Source organism: Pezoporus occidentalis, unplaced genomic scaffold (assembly GCF_034315485.1).
Source record: "Pezoporus occidentalis ecotype Australia unplaced genomic scaffold, CSIRO_AGI_Poc_V1 ctg225, whole genome shotgun sequence".
Taxonomy (NCBI): Eukaryota; Metazoa; Chordata; class Aves; order Psittaciformes; family Psittacidae; genus Pezoporus; species Pezoporus occidentalis.
Genome location: NW_026914128.1, coordinates 333,789 through 351,370, shown reverse-complemented (window position 1 = coordinate 351,370; position 17,582 = coordinate 333,789). Strand labels below are relative to the sequence as shown.

Here is a 17,582-nt window from a genome sequence, read left to right as displayed (position 1 = left end):
TCTATATGCAAGAACTGTGGTCCAGCCTGATGCCTGCCTCATTCTCTGTGTTCCTGAGGACATGTCCAATCCCATAAAACATCTGGATGAGGTGTCCTGACCTGAGAGCATCAGTCAGGTATGGTTGAGAGGATATTCATGCTGGCATCCCACATGTCCACAACTTTACTCCTGCTTTCTCTCCCCTGCTAACTCCTAGCACTTCTAAGTGAGCGATATATGCCAAAATGCAGTCTCCATATCGAATTATGTATTAGGGTATATAAAGTGGACATATGTGCCTACAGAGGCATGGACGTTTGTTTTAAATGCAGTTTTAATGCTTTCTAACAAATTCCAGTTGTGATGTTAATTTTAGTTGCTAAGGTGTGTGATTTACCAACCCCTGTACTGTAAAGTTTAAGTTCCTATATGTTTTCAGTGTAACAAAGCCAGGACTAGCCTTTTGCCATCTCCACTGTATTTCTCATGTCCCTCAGCTTATGTTGCTGTCATATCACTCAGCAGCTCCTGTTCTAGTTCCTCCTCTCTCTTCTTTCTTAGAGAAAAGCAGACCCACTGCACTTGATCTATTAAAAGCCATTTTCAGGTGCCAATATAAAACATTCCAGAGATTGAGAAACAGAGCTGATCTGAATAACTGCTGCAGTAGCTGCCCGTGAAAACATCGGCAGTCTCCTCTCAGGATGCTAGCTTGACATAAGCACAAAACCAACCCACGGGCACTGCAGCAGAGAGCGGCTGATGGGTTTGTTCTCCTCTTCCAGAGGTGTAGCAGGCACAAGCTCAGGTGTGAGCTGAGCATCAGTGTGCTACGGTAAAAGCAATCTCCTGGGGACACAGGGGTCCAGGGAGGTTCTGTGCTGGGAGGTAATTATGGATCTATATAAAGTAGTACTTAGAGCATGAAGTTAGGTGTCTGAAGTGGTTCACGTTTGCAGTTCCACTCTTTCCCCTTCATAGTTACTTTTGTAATGACAAAAATGTGCCAGAGCAACTTCTGCGTAAATACACTCCCAAATGGATGGCTCCTAGGGAAGCAGAAGGTGGCAATTCCGTAGTAGCTCCTCGTTATACAATGAAAAAAGGAGGATTGAACTAGAAAAATGAACTGCTAAAAAGTATATTTTGAGCAAGTATATTTTAGTGTATATACATATATACATACAAGTGTATATATACACATATAGCAAGTGTATGCTTAGAATTCAGATGTTCTACATAGAATGGATTTATAGCTCTTTGTATTCCATTCCCCTGTATACCAGTTTCTCTGCGGTTAGTTTGTGTCTGGTCCTTACTGAGTAGCTGATTGTTCTGGTAGGTAATGAACCTGCATTTGGATAACATCAGCAAATTTTTGTGGAGCCTGAAATCCTGATAACCAGCACAGGAGTCTTGTATTGAGTGTATTTTCCAGGTATGCAAAGTTTGCTTTATATGGTGGGTGGCTTGTGGCTTTTCATCTATAAATGAAGCTGTTCAGGCAACCCTGTGAGTAGGTTTTGGTACCTGCAGATGACACTACCTGGAAGAGCAATTCTGTCCTTGGAAAGTTACTGTAATAATCACTTCATGCGAGTCTGTATTTACTGTTTCCCACTGAATACTCACTAGATTTACTCCCTTTTCAGCTGAAAGATGTTTTCCCAAACTAAAACCTCCCCAAACTGTCCATGAGCTCTTTTCACTTCACACATCATCGCTGACAGTAAAGATAAGAAGCCAAATTACACCACTGGCTCCATCTCTGTAACATGGGTTGCGGTTAGAATATGCCTCCAGCAACATCGGAAAGCCCACATGGGTTTGCAGTGTGCTTGTTCAGTACATGAGATGGTGAGACATGACTTGACTGCCAGATCCTTGTGGATTTGAAACTGGAAAACACCTCTGTTTGCCAACTGAGCAAAACACAGAGTGCAGCGGATGAGGCTTCATAAACCTGCACCCGTGAATTCTGCCCTCACTCAGGAAATTCTGGCACTTAAACCTCACTCCAAGTTTGGCTTTCATAGCAGATGGCATTAAAAGCGTGACATGCGCTTTGGTCAGGGCTTTTATAATGTCGAAGGCAAATAGCTTGGAGGTTCTCGGTAACATTTTGGTGCAGGGTTATAACAAAAGCTTTCTAGCGTGTACTTTCAGCATGTTGATTCTCACATCCTCCCTCTTATTTCTCTTCTAAGTTTTCTTTAAAAGCCATTGCATTTTGCTTCGTTAGGTTCTTTTTATGCGCCAGTCAGTCGATGGCTAGTTTATTTAGTTCACGAGCATTAATTCAAGTTGCAGGTCAGGTAATAGCAGTGCAGTCAGCCAGAGCTGCGCATTATGACATAAGGGCACTAAGGGCTTTTCTTTTTATGAGTTTCTGCTTCTTTAAGAGATTTGGCAGCCTGTTGAACCCAGGGTTTTCACTTTCAGTCCAATGCAGCCCTTGGATGTTATTCCAGGATTTCCTGTGTGCGCTACATGGCAAGAGATCAAGTCTGTAGATCGCATTCAATTAAACAGATCATCTAAATGAGATCATGAAAATAAGCGTGTGCTGTGTGTTCGTACAGCAATCACTGCAGCCTACTCAATGCCTCTAGTTAATGAGCACTGCAGATCTCGCTCTTCACTTAGTGGTGAGCTGACAAGAAACCAGGATGGGGATGTGTTCCAGTATCCCCCAAAATCTGGAAAGCAAGTACCAACCGAGGAAAGAAAAGGATGAATTTGATTTCTGTGGATGGTAGGTTTTGTTTGCCCTTAAAGGCGCAGTCCTTATCGTTTACCCTGACATCCTGTGTGCAAACACTGCCAGGGTCAAGCTTAAACAATGGGAAACCTGGTTGTAAAGGCTGCCCGTTGCGACGTTTTCCCTTAATGTGGAAAGGGAGCAGCTACAAATGGGTGACTTGTAAGTTGCCTGTTAGGGCAATAACTCTTGCTGATAAATGAGCTCTGGGTTGGATGGGGAGGGAAGAAGGGGAAGTTCCCCGATCTCTTTTGTCTCAGTACAATGCGCTGGATGTAACGGAGGCTGGAGAGGCTGAGCACAGAGCGGCAGTTTATTTCTAGCAGGGTTGAGCCAAAACGAGGTATAGAATTTCTTCTGCTTTCTTCCAGAGCAGCATTAAAAATGGGGACCTGCGAGCTGATCGCCATCGCTGCGCAGAGTTTATCATTTCCCACCTGCACAGATGCGCTCCCCTGTGCCGCCCTGTTGCAATCCTACCTTTTGTCTGCCAAGTGGAGCCAAGTTAAAATGTTTTTCTGCTGATTTGGCAGGATTAAGAAATAAATTAAAGCACCCTGACTGCCTGGAAGTCTTGTTTTACCAGCTGCTTGCACAAACCTACTAATGATTACATTTGAAGTCCTTTTAGCACTTTGGGTTCAGCAGGTTAAGCCTGCTGGACCGAGTGGCATGGGAGTCATGTGTCTCCTGTATCTGAGAGATCAATGTTTTATAGCAGGTTGGCTTAGCAATAAACAGCGAAAAAAGAACCATCACTTTGCACCTAGTTCTATTCAATATGCAGTACTGCCTTGCCCCGTGTATCTAAAGTCTCTCTGGCAGCCGTGGTCACTCCTTGCTGAGCTAGAGCTGTCATGTGAACGCATATAAATCTTCCATTTGTAGAAAATGAAAAGCTCGAGGACCACAAGAACATAAAATGTAATTAGGAAGTCGTTTCACCTCCATGAGAGGTTTCTTCATTAAATTTAAACATATTTCATTGCGTATTTCACTTAAAATCAACTTAAGGATGTGACAGTTTCAAAGGTAGCAAAGAAAATGAAGCAAATATGCTGAGCAGAGATTCCTGGCAGTATTTCTCTCCATTCTTTTGCCCCAGGCTCCATTTTGGCTGGATCATCACCTCCCTCATGTGCAGTGCCTGAAACGAACTGCAGTATCTGGTGCAGCGAAAGTAGCTGGTGTTTTGCAGTAGCTTTGCCTTCTGAAATCAGTACAACCCTGAAAAGGATAAACATGATTTCTTTGGACCTCTTAAACATCTCATTTTCAGAACCAGGATCAGCCTGGATAATCTGGGAGACCTAAGTGACATTTGCCAAAACCGGTTCCTGACGGCTGAGCCTTTCAGAATGTGCTAAGCGTCCCTTTAGGTTTTAAGATACCCCATGGCTTACTGAGGCCCACACTGATGATTATCAGTTGAATGGACCCTGTCAGAAGAGATTTTTTGACCCACGAAAACAAGGACTTCCTAGAGAGTAGATAACAAAACCCAAAGGTTCATCCAGTCATCTCTGTTTCTGCAGCTTACAGTAAACAAAGGAGCAATGCAGGCTGGCTGCTTAGTATCTCTTTTCTCCCCTTTTCTCCATTTGAATTCCCTGTGGAGAACTGGGTTGATGGTCTGGTTGGCCTCCTGCAGTCAGGAGGCATTTCTCTAGATCTGGAGTGAGATGTCTTAGTTTGCTGCCAGGATTAAATGAGGGCCGCTCTTGCTGGTAACTTTGTACCCGTGCAGTGAAGGACTTGGTGAAGCACAGGATTACCTGATGCAAATCCGCAGGGCACAAAACAGGGCACGCATCACCAATGAAAATACCAATAATCCTTTCTTTTGTCTCTTCCTTCGCATTTTATGTGTAGCTACAGCACTGATTGAAGTGCATTCCCTATAAGCTACTGATTATCGCTATAGTTTTCTGCAGCAGCTTTCTGTTGCTGCAGCCCCGTACTTCAGTAGCCCAGCACACTTCAATAATGATGGTTGCCTGGTACTATTTTCTCTTTATTAATAACAGCGAACTGGGGTTTCTTGCGGATGTCTTGTAAGAAACCCAATAGGGGTGGTGTATTAAAAGAAACCCAAACCTTTCACTGTAGATCTTAGCTCAAAAGTTTGCGTCTGCAGAAAAGGGCTTTCTGAATCTGAACTCGGCCCAGTGTAAGAGATAAAGATGATTAAACTCTTCAGGCCTGAATGCTGTCAGTGCGTGGTGATGGAGATTAGAGTTTAGCCCAATACCTAATTCTCAAGCTTGCCTGGAATTGCCTTAATAAGTTTCTCTCCTAAAAAAAAAGAAGCAGTACCCTCTGTAATGCAGTATAAAATAAGCCTGTCCCTGCATTCAGGATGTTGTATGGTCTTCCTCCACATGTGAGGAGAGCTGATAGCTCCATATCCAACTGCATTCAATACTTGGAACTCCGCAAGAGAGCGTAAGTCCATTTTGCATTTTCACATCGTTTCCAAATGTGTTAATCCTGTGAGCTTTTCTCCTGTGAGGAGGTGAAATGAACTCTTTTTGGGCTGTGTGCAACTGCACTGCGGGGATTTCCATAGGATTCTTTTTTCAATATGATTAAAATAAATAAAATACAGTGGTGTTGAGAAAAATATTTCCTGTAGCAGCAGGACATGCCTCTTTTTTTTAAACCCAAGTCCCAGGCTGGGCTGGAGCCTGTGAAAATCAAAGGCATTTCTTTTAAAGATAGAAGACCACGTAGATTTGGCACGCTGACAGAGTCTCACTTATGGAATCCATTCAGTGTCTGAGCCGCAGAAAGAGCACCAAGAGCTTCCAGAATACTCCATTTCTTCCTCCCTTCTCCCTTCTCTGCACCCATTTCCTGAAGGCTGGCTCATGAAGAACAGGAAACAATGGGTTTCCTTAAGAGCAAATAATTAGCTGCTCCTGCAGTTCCATCCCATGGCTTATCCCACTGTCTTTGACGTACCTACAGTACCATAATTTCACCTGATTCCATTGGTTTGAATTTGTCCTAGAAAGTGTATTTCCAAAAGAAAAGCGTCTCATTTTTTCTTTCTTTCTCATGGAGCAGATGTGTTTTCACTCTGTCATTTTTAAGCTAATGTATTAGGTAACTCAACCTTGTATTTAAAAGCTGGATTTTTCAAGTCAGTCTGGGATTACACTAAATGATGAATAAACAAACAGGAAGCAAAGCCTCCAAATGCTTGCACGTTGTTCCATTTCTGAGAGGTTTCAGTGAGGCGATAAAAATAACCACAGAAGCTTTCTAAGGGTAAGAAAATGGAAACAAAAGACCTGAAGAGCTTTTATATTCAAGTATATTTTGCTCATTTACTGACTTATTCCTTTAGGTTTTGTCTTTATAGGGTATATATTCAGGCAGCCTCAAACCACTTGTCTCTTTTCAGCTGTGAGCTTTGGGACCTCTGCAAATACCATCGGGCTTCAGCTCCACAAGCTTTTGAAGCCAGAATAAAGCAGAATGGCACCCTCCCTCTGTCATTCCCCCTGTGAGGCTCCCTTCCTTTGCTGGGAGCTGGCAATGTGGTTTCTTTTCAGGGCAGCACAAGCCCTCGCCAGCTTCAGGGGTCTGTGGGATGATGGTGTGAGCCTCTTCCCCTATCTTACTGCTTCTTTGTCCTAGGTGCCAAGTGAAAACATGTATGGGCATACACGGGCACAAACCTCCCACCATCTAATTTTACTTGCAGTGCGTGAACCTGAAGGTGCAGGAAGGATGACAGTAATCAGACTGGTCCAACTTACGCTTAGGAAGCTTTTCTTGAACTTAACAAGCATCAATTGTTTGGCACGGTCAGCTTATTCCTTTCCCAGTGCCTGATGGATAACGCTAGATGGCTGACCAGACTAATCAGGTACAAACGTCTTCCAAAGGGAGTAACAAGAATCTGTGTGGGATGCAATCGCGAAGTTGATCATCAACAGAAAAGGTTTCTTTTCAGTTGTGCAGCTTCTCATGTGTAGCACTTGGTTTCCAAAGCAGTACAGCATGCAGGGGGACACAGGGGGAATGGGTGATGCTGTCCAGAGCTGCTGTGCAAAAGTGCCTGTGGTCCTCATGTGTCCCTGACTGCAGAGCGATACTGGTTTGGCTATTGTTATGGAGGGTGTGCGTAGAAAATTGAGCCTATAAACAGGTAGTTTGGAGAACACTGGGACCAAAGAGCCCTGATTTCCTGTAAATTCTCCTGCGAAGTTTTACAGACCTTTGTCCTTTAGTTTTTCAGGTGGTTGGAGCATGTATTTGGGCTCTCTTCCATGCGGATTCTCTGGTGTCTAACAACATTTGAGCTCACGTTACTCTTTTTCCCTTACCGGTGGCATTAACAGGGTTTCTCTCCTCTGCCTGCGCTTTCAAAAGCGTGGCTGGAATCTGAGACTCTGCAACCTCCACAAATGTGGTTGAAACCATGCTCGCCGACACAAGGTTTGAATTTGTCCACCAACGTGGAGCAGCTTTAACTGGGCGAGGGAGCTATAATTCCACCGACTCCAGTGCAGTGGCCAGGAGGCTCAATTGTACGTATGTGAAATAGCTCAGGATTTCAGGAGAGGTTCCTTCCAAATTGTGGTAATAAGCAAAAGCACTGAGCCTGTTCCACGGGGGTGAAATCCCATAACGTTTTGTTACAAAACACAAATATCAGCTAAATAAGTAAAGTGCCTCTGAAGCTTTTAGTGGTAGGAATGGCATCAAATTGGGAATCTGGAGGGTTTGATAGTCCTGGCTCCATCTGAGCTGACCGGGGGAGCTGACAGGAGTAAGGTTGGCCACAGCTGTGAAGAGGCTGTGTTTTTCAGCAGGGAAGTGTTCATGAGAAGAAAGAAGTTGCTGCACCAGGCCCTGCTGGCATCTCACATGAAAACCTGGCAAATGGGGGCGGGGGGGAGAGAGAGAAAAGGATGATAACAGAATACTAATATTAACTTTGCAGGAGAGAAAAGAAGATCTGTTGCACATTGATCTCATTAAGTAAATGATTTACTGGAATTTCCTCTTGCTTTGCAGCTTGCTTCAGAACGTATTCGATCCCAGCTATCGAAAGCCTGGATAACTTCATCGTGTTCTCGGAGCCTTTTAACTCCATCGCTTTTCCTGGCCACCTCCATTCAGTGCTTGTTGTTCACTGCTGTTTCCAAGAAGTGGATTCCTAAGACACCAGGGATGTATCCAGCAGGCAACAGTGAGGTTTCATCTGCCCCTGCTTAGAGCTGGCTAATCATTGGGAATTTGGTCTGGGGTTGTAAAGGACAGTGCTGGCTTTCTGTTCTCCTCCTAAGGTTTGGCTTTATATATCCCAAGGGCTAAAACCAAGATATGTCAGGAGAAGTGACAGAAAGTGTATAACTGTGGATAAATCAGACTTGATTAAGTTTGGTTATCTTAATTCCTGTCTTCAACTGCTTGGACACAAGGAATAAAGATCAGTTACGTCTTCCCTTGCAACTTGGAGCTGCTGGCAATGAAATGAAGCACAAAAGAAGGATGAAAAATTTCACCTGATTTAGCATGAAAAGTAATTAAAAAACTAATGTAAATATGGGCTTGAGACTCTGCTGGTCGATACTTCACGTTCTCATGTCTGATTTCCATGAATATGTAATTGGGCACTTAACCTTGTTGAAAATGTAGTAAGGATGGCAGGTCCGTGGGGAGGGACATGCACACGGGTTGCAGATGTGATTTCAGTACCCTCATTTCAGTGCTGCTCTTTAATTGCTGAGATTCTGACATGCTATAATGAAGGCATAATCAAGATACATTAGAGTCACTTTGGCTATCTAAGCATGAAGCCATGGGATGCCAAGAATTTAACAGATTACCTGGCATCTACAAACTTAACGTCAGTTATGCATGTTATTGGATTAGAAATAGAAACAGACCTGATTACTGGCTTGAGAAGCAATAATGATTTCTAAGACAGCTGGTGAAATTACTTTAGTATCTGCCTGCTTATCTGGCTTATGACACTGGGTGACATTAGTTGCTGATAGTCGAGGGAGGCCACTAATCCAGTGTTTGCGAAGATTGCTCTGTCTGCTTTTGCTGGTTAAAAAATAAGAGTATTATGTGAAATGACATTTTTATCACCAAAAGGAGATTTTTATGACTTGCAAATATTGTCTGTTGGACAGAGAGCACATCTTTAGTGACAAATCTATTTAAACAGTAAAAACACCTAATTAGGTTTTATAGTACCTGTATTTGCCTAGTAGAGAGAACTGATTACAGGCAGATCAATAGGGAGGATCATTCACTGCAGCAACGCAGATGCGGTTGGGTCGCTGGGAGTTTGGAATGAGCCAGGAATGTCCCTTAAAGCCAGCTCCCTCCTTGCTGTCTCACATCCAGCACAGACTGAAGACCTGTCTACGCATTAGCTACCCCGTTATTTACTACACACCAACAACTCGGAGGCAAACCCAGTCCCTGGAATAACCAGTGTGCAGGGCAGCTAGTTAGGGCTGCAGCTGTGGTGAGGCTGCTATAACAGCGGCAAATGGACTGCCCACATAAGTGGAAGGGAATAAAGGAGCACACTGCTGCTGTGTTGATTTAAGAGGAAACAGCCTGAGAGCTGAGACTTGCTCATACTTGGGTGCCCTGCAGCATAACTGGGGGCACTGGTCAGAAGATAGAGGTGGGGAGAGAATCTGATTGAGGCTACGCTGGCACGTTGGGCAGAGGCATCCTTTGGGAGGGTGCAGGGGACATCTCTTCATCCCTGCCCTCCCGGTGCTTTGGGCTTCAAGAGCACTGCAGAGCCCAGGTCCCTGTGCTGAAAGAGCATGAGGTCTTTTCCTCTGCTCCTGTTTAGCACCTTTATAAGCCAGGCAGAATTTCACCCCACGCGTGTTTTCAGCAATTGAAAGCTGTGGTATGTATGCTTCAAAGTGAAAGGGTGATTTTTTTGCAGCCTTTACTGTTAATACATCAACTGGCTTAACCTTGGGCTGCGTAGCTCTCAGATGCACGCTGCCTTCCGTACCAGTCCAGCCTAAAGCATTAAAGAGTTCCACTTATAACTTCTTATCAGGGCAGCATGAAGACAGGAAGAAAATCACTTTCAAGAAACAGCATGCCTTTTAAAACAATCAGCTCAGCCTTCTGCTTCAGATTAAGCGCAATAAAGCTTGGGTTGCACCCATGCTATATCCTTTGGGGAAGAAAACACCACAGAGGCGTTGTTCCTAAGAATGGATTAGGCTTGCAAAGATCAGTAACAAGCACGATCTGGAACCTCGATTCAGATTCTTTGTTTTCGAAACATAGGGTTCAATGGGGCAAATTTATGCCAGATGTGACAACCATGGCCAGCAAAGCTAATTATTCCTATTTAAAAATTCCATTGCTAACACAAATGCTGCCTGGAATGGTGTGGGTTCGTATTTTCAGCATATGAAAGGGTTCTGCGACTGCTGACATCTCTGGAAGCTGTTTGACCAGTCAAGCCAGGAGTTCTCTGTGGAAACAAAAGCCCTGTGATTCTTTTATTAAGTGTATCGTGTTTTCCTCTGTGCATGGTAAATGCAGCCAGGAGCCATGGACGTGGGGGAGCACCCGTTGGTGAGTCCATCATCAACCCTTTGAGCTATGTGGAGCTTATAAAAGGGCATTCTTCCCCTAAAAAAGTGTAAATTACAGTGGAGATGAAGTATTCCCTTTCTCCATAAACCTCGTCAGACGCTCCAGTTAGTTGTGCTTGTCAGCATGTGCACGTGTGAGCTCATGCTTATGCTAGTACAAATGTATGGCGGGGGGGGGAGAAAACTGCAGAGCTTGTATTCTGTCAGTTAACTCTGGCCCCCATTCCCATGTTAAAATCCCATCTTCCCTCTCTCCCCCATGTACAGCAAGGCCGTGCTCGAGTACAGAAGGCAGCTTCTTGACTTTCGACCATGCCCTTGCCTGCATTTCAATGCGCAGTTAAAGAATTCCACTTAACCTGTGTTCATATGGATTTTCCAGTCCGGCTGAAATGGCTTTTGGAATCTGTATGCTTCATGTCTCAGTTACAGAGTGGTTAAACTGGCTGAACCGTATTGATGGAGGGCTGGACACATAGGTTTAGGCCCAGGGACCCATCCTAGCCCAACAATTTAGGCTTGGTTAAGGACACTTGAACTTGTTATGGTCGGTTGAATGCCAGGTTTTCTGGAAGTGTTTTCTCAGCTGTATTTTGCACTGAGGTAGAGCTCCAAAACCATCAGAAACAGGAATTTGTGTGGTTTGCACTTACATACTCATTATCGGGGGTGCGTAGAAGTTACGAGGAGCATCAGAGCTCAAGGCCCAGGGTTTGTTTTTAAAGAAATCTTCAATAAAATCCATAGTTTTATAATACTGTAGCACAGGGAGGAAAAGAATCTGAGAACCACCGGTGGGCAGCTGTGTAAGCCCTTTTCTTTAGATTACCTCCCATAATGTTTCACGAGTGAGGACTTCTGTTTAGCCTTATAGACGGACACCTCCAGTGGAAGAGATGCTGTGTGCATGGCCAGCGTAGACATAGGAAAAACCAATTCCAGCTTCCTTGTCACTTCTCCCGTACACATGTGGTCAGTCATTAGAAGAGGTCTTATCTGATTTGCAGGCCGTTTCCTCTTAAATCAACACAATCGTGTCACAATATTAAGGAGTGCTTTGCTGACCTGCCAACAAAATGATTAATGCCCCGTGAATTCCAACTGAGGCCGTGAATGGAAAGTAGACCATTTACTGCCATTTCATTGAAAATCCTGCCAGGCGGCTAGCATTTTCTCTTTGTCAGGTTTGCTAAGTCAGTGCATGCCTTGCCGTGCGTAGCGCTGTTCCCATAGGGAATGGTCTGTCCCTGTCAACCTGAGAGCAGCACCACAGGCTGACACAGCTTCACTGGCAGCAAATCATAAACTAAGTGGAGCTGGATGGAGCAGCAGCTCAAACTGAAACCGGGCAAGTTCAGGTTAGATCTAAGGCAGAAGCTCTTCCCCGTGAGGGTGCTGAGGCGCTGGCACAGGGTGCCCAGAGAGGCTGTGGCTGCCCCATCCCTGGCAGTGCTCAAGGCCACGTTGGACGGAGCCTTGGGTGACATGGTTTAGTGTGGGGCATCCACCAGGAACTGGGTGATGTTGAGGTCCTTTCCAACCCAAACCATTCTGGGTTTCTCTGATTTTAAATACAGTTGCTTATGTAAAAGACAGCCCCACCTGGCATCTGAGGTGTTGCCCAAATGAAGGCGTTAAGCGAGGAGTCCAGTTCAGCCAGCTGTAAACGTGGTGGTACTTTTAGATCAGTGAGTTTGATTTTTCCAGTGTTATTCACAGTCAGGAGTGGGATAAACTCCCCTATCCACAGTGGAGTTTCCCCAAACTCAAGGATATTTGGGGTGGAGATTTCAGCTCTTGTCCAGAAAAATCTCAGATTTGGATATCAATAAAAGCAGCCCACCAGTTGTCATATGCTTGAAATAATTCCTTTCTACCCAGTCTCAGTTCTTGGAGCATATAGAACAGCTCTTTAAATGTCATCCACCACAGAGACAGCCAAATATCTGGGACACTGAAGAGGCTGTGGCCGAGAATACAGAGAGGATGTCCTCCTCTAACGACTCTTTGACCATCCTGGTCATACAGATGAAGCATTGCTCAAAATCCCAAGCACTCCTGGGATAGTATGAAAAAATGCAGCTCCCATTCTCATCCAAGCGGCCCTCTGATGGGGAGCAAGGGTGCAAAAGCTGCTGTGAGGTTATTGCAGGTGGTTTATGGGCTGTTTGATTTTGCTACACGGTCCAGTAGCAGATGCTAAGCCTCAGCATGAATGACTCAAATGGAGGATTTCAGTCTATGCAGGGGTAATTAACTTGGAAAAAATTAGTAGTCATTTAAATCCAATCGTATTTAAATAGCTGGTGAATGAAAAGGAATTCTCTTTGCTTCCCCCTTCTTTCCATTTGAGCCTTTGTTTCACTCCTGCTGATGTATTTATTCCATAGCTTTCGTAGGCTGACAGATTTCTCCATCCACAAGCTTTCAGGGCAACACCTAATAATTCCACAGAGACTACAGTCCAGAGCTCTTCAAAGCACTCCATCTGTGGAATAACGGGCTACTTGATCTTTGTTAGAATAACAACAGAAAACGATAAAACTATTGAATGCACTAAGATAATCAAAACAGGTTTTAAAGCTGACTTTTAGTAGTCTCTCGCGTTTCAAAGGGCGAAGATTTATACCGGTCCCAGCAGCAAGCCCTTCTTCTGTAGCACACTTTCAGATACCAAACATTCTGCATGTTTTCTTGGAGAAGGTTGAATCCAACTCTCTTCTCACTTCCACCACCTTCTTCCAAGTAAGTTGAGCATGCTGCTTTTGCAGCAGCATCTCCACTGAAATCAGTGCTACTGACAGGAAAATCTGGTCTGTGGTCTCCGTGTGGACTTCGCTTCTGTTTCTCGCATAGAGGGAGGCCAGTGCAAGGATGAAGCCTGCACTGCTCCAGTTAAAATCGTATAGGTACCCTCATCAGAAGCTGGGGGAGACAACCCTTATTTTAGCTCAGAGGTAGACTGCAAAGCTTAAACCTGTTCAAATCCCCCTCTTACAGGATTGAAGTTCTGGCCATTAATACTGTCAGACAAGCTTTATTCTTCACTCTTATGTCGAAGCACCCATCTTCCCTGCTAAACTTTATGTGGCTTGAGCTGCACAGCCCAAAGTACGGTGTCTCGTAAGAAATCCTTAGAAACCCTTCTGTAGTTGAGGAAGTCTAGCAAAGAGTTTGTGCTGCAAGTCTCCAGGCACAGCGGTGGAATCTAGAGAAGCACAGCTGGGCAGAATTGATCTCCAGAGACATCTACCCCCACAGCTTGGGTGACCTGAAAACTGTTTTTAATGTGACACTCAGTTTAAGTTGTGGAAAGTCTGAATGCTACAGGCTAGGATGCTCTCTTTGTAAGAGCAGCGGCTCCTGAAAGAAACCAGAAGGTGCCATCCCTGTGCAGTTTCTAATTGGCAGGTTCAGAAGGTTTGTCTCAGCTGGGAAAAGTGCGCTGCCTGCTTTAGTCATTAATAAATAATTCAAGGCCAGATCCAAAGCCTGCTAAAGTGGATGGAGAAACCTCCCAGTGATTTTAATAAGCTTCAGATAAAGGCCTGTGCATGTGTATCGCTTCTTCAAAGCTTTTTCAGCTTGAGGGTATCCTGTCGTTGTCATTATTTAAGTGCATGGTACAGTTCTGTCATCATCACCACAGAAATTTTAGCAGCTGAAGGTAAGAATGGAAGAACTCTTTCATGCGGTATAGGGACAGAGAAAGGGAAAATGGTCCAGCCAGGCTCACTGTGAAGCCCCAACACGCTCTCTCACTGTAAGAATGGTATTGTCAACTTAAAATTACAACTGATGATGGGATTTATGCCAGCAGTTGACCCAGCTAGTGGGTCGACCATCCATTGAAAAGGGGATGTAAACCCTAATGAGAATTGAAAGAACAGGACTGTTACGAGGAATTCCCCACGGAGCCCTGAACAGTAGACAGCGTTATCTTTGCAGCTGTGCGTAGGAAGAAAGCCTGGACATCCACAGCTCTCCAGGCTTCAGCGTGCACACAATGGCTTATTTCAGATGAGTGCGTTTTTCTGTTACAGGCTCCCACTAACATGGATCTATTCCTACATCTGGTGCATCTTTATTCTTTATAGCTGATGGGAAGCCTACTCGGTAAGAAAGATGTTATCTGTGAAATCTGGGGTTTTTTCTTCTTTTTCTTCTTTTTCAGGAGCAGTACGGTTATGCCTTCACATACACACAAAGAGCAAGTGCTTAGTGGGTGGCTTTCCACACACATCTGCTGAAATTACTTTTAAACATACTGTTTCAATGAATAGTGCCATCTAAAAGGCTTTCTCAGGCAGAGGTTGTGTGCTCCTTTCATGTCTTTCTCCTGTATACCTACTGGTATATAAATGAATAGTCTCCACCACTTTGTAAAATTAAGGCTGAAGCTTGCTATAAATCAGAATTATTAGGTACCAGAATATAAGTAAAATATATGATGATTAAGGTGTATTATAGAGCACGCAAAATGCCTTAGTGGGAGGCAAATGGATACCTTTGATTAATAAGAGACTGAGAACCAGATACAGCTTGGCTATCTTCCACCCCTGCAGAAGCACAAAGAAGTCATAAACTGAGGTTAACCAACCAATTAAATTGGTTTGTAGCTGTTTTGCATCACTGGAGCTGCACAAAGCAGCCAAGATACATCAGTGAGTCTAACCCACAATCTTTAAATAATACATTCAGGAAAATGTTTAAGAATGGATAGAGATATGCTCTCATTAATACACACTTTTCCTGGTATGATCACCATTTTCACATCCTCCGTGAATGTGTTAACACTGAATTTCAAGCCTGTCAAGTCTTCAGACACTGTTTTATTCTGGCAATGTCTGAAAAGTAAGTTCTATATTGCTATTTCCTTTTTAAACAGATATATGGTTCATCTTACAGATACAATGGGAAAATTAACGGAACAGTTAAATAGCCTGCAAGAAAACCGTGAAGAACATCTGGCTGGTACCTCACAGCTACAGTCCTTGGGTATCACGACTGCTTCTTTGGGCAGAGCGTGCCAAGTCGGCGCTTATCCTCTGGGTTTCCAAAGCAGTGTGCAGCACACACCAGAGGCACGGGAGGAGCAGCCCCGCTATCTTTGTATGCCCCCCACACTGATTACCCGCTACCCAGTTTTCTCCTCAAGATAAATTAGAACAGCTTCAGAAGTGCTTTGTCTTGGGAAGTCCCTCAAGGGGCTGTTGCGCTCGTCAAAATCCACCAGAGCTCCAAATCCGGCTTATCTCAGTGAAGACTGAGGGTGGGCTGATAGGAAGGCAGCTCAGCATCTTCCTGTTAACTGAGCATTTCCACCACCTGTTAGCACAGGGAAGAAAGACTGACTGGTGTTGTGATAAACAGTATTCAAGGATAGGAAAGGTTGTTGCACAGAGGAAGGGGACAAGCTAATCCCCACATGCAAGGCAGATAGGGCAAAAAAAATGACGTGTTCAAGTAGGAGCATGAAATACTGTGATAAGGAAGATCAGAGTAATGTTTTCAGGGTAGCATTTTCACTGAGGGAAGTCAAGTGCAGGGAAAGATTGCCTAAAGTAAATACGAAGTCTCCTCACAGATATCTTTAACGACATCTTTAATGGTATCTTTAATATCTTTAACTAAAACCTCTGTCCAGAGCGAGATGGGCATGCTTTACCTTGCCTCACAGTTCCTGACAGCTCTATTTTAGTTCCAGTCCCTTATCACTAGCAGAGCTGTGTATGCTTCCAGCCGGAGATCAGTGACCCTATCTACTGGCATTTCATTGAGTAGGTCACCTTACTTGCAGTGTTAACTTACTTACAGTGTTAACTTACTTACAGTGTTAACTTAGCTAGTCTTCAATCTGCAGTCACTTGGTGGTTGCAAGAAACTGAACGACTTTCTATGGACGAAAGAACATATCCTGTTAACAAATGCAACTGGTAGTTGTTCTCCCTTTGCCAGGGCATCTACCACATCAGCATCTTAATCAGTCCTCCGTGGACACCCTCACAACAATACTGTATTGAAAACCATCACCAGGCAGCTGATTCTATTAGGACCATAATTACACTAGTGGAAATATTTTCATACAGAGCCTGAAATCGATTGGCAAATTGGGCTTGGGTTGAGTCTTGGGGCTTGGCTCTGAATGGAAAGGCTCAGAGTTGGAAGGCCTTTTCTTACAGGCCAGCCAGGCAGGTTTGGAAAGCTTTCGGTACTTGGTAAAACTGAAGTAGTCGTATTAAGTGAATGGGAACAGGAGAACACAGCCCATGTTATTTTACCCTCCTATGCCTATAAAGAAAAGATTTAGGGGCCACAAGGAAACTTGGGGATTGAATGGATACTTCCTCAGTGCTGGCAGAAACTGCACTTGGGATGGAGACCAGGAGGTCCCGTGCTTACAGGAGGGGGTTTTGCCTCTCTTCTTTCCTAGTCAGCGCCCCTTGGACTCCATTTCTTCTCAGTTAGTTGACATCTGGCGACGTGTTTTGTTAATAGTCAGATCCAAAAGCGAGTAACACCTGATAATGGGAACTCTGGGACATACTTCTGCTTTTGGGTGTGTGTACATCTGGACCCAAATATGAAATGTATTTCTTGCTCATGCGCTCCCAAATAAGTAACAGAAATGCAAGTAAGTGATAACTGAAATGTGTTTATCTTCTCAGTGCCCCTGATTACAAAGCAAGCTTGCCTGTTTGCAGGTAAGGATGGCTGCACTGGGCCTCAGGTATCTGGGCGCAACCCTTGTGGAACTAACGAAGCAACTGTAGTGGGTGTCAGTAGGCAGCGGAACGTTCTCTTCCCTTCAGACAGATGTTCAGGTTAATGAATCGGGCCAAGTGAGGTGGGATTTCTTCTAGCCAAGCTGCACCACCACGTTTTCCTCCTCACCACCCACCGAGTCCCTTTCCATGTCTCCAGCTGACAGCTACCACAGCTAGCCTGCCCAGAAGCAGAGTCCTTCCCTGCGCCCGTGGCTGATGTCCATCAGTGGCTCTGGAGCAAGCGTCCCAGACTTGTTCCCAAATGTGGACTCCCTCCATGTTAGCATATTTCAATATCATCCCGGACATCGGGGGGGGGGCTTTTCTGGCTACCTGTTGGACTGGGGAATCCATTCCCCTCCTGCTTTAGGGAGTCTTGATAATGATCCCCATAGGCTTTCTCCATGCTTAGCAGGAAAGCAGAAGTGAACAAGTGCAGACCTCCCTGCTGCTGAACTCGGA

The 17,582-nt window shown here is 44.6% G+C and overlaps 1 long non-coding RNA gene across 1 annotated transcript in view; it reads left to right on the top strand.

Moving 5' to 3' along the window:
- LOC134164790 (uncharacterized) overlaps positions 1-17,069 on the top strand; it is a 36,658-nt gene extending 19,589 nt beyond the window's left edge. Inside the window, exons 3-4 of the long non-coding RNA XR_009965266.1 lie at positions 16,061-16,133; positions 16,787-17,069. This is a non-coding gene — a long non-coding RNA (uncharacterized LOC134164790). The remainder of the gene's footprint in view (positions 1-16,060; positions 16,134-16,786) is intronic.
- Positions 17,070-17,582: the final 513 nt, after the last annotated feature.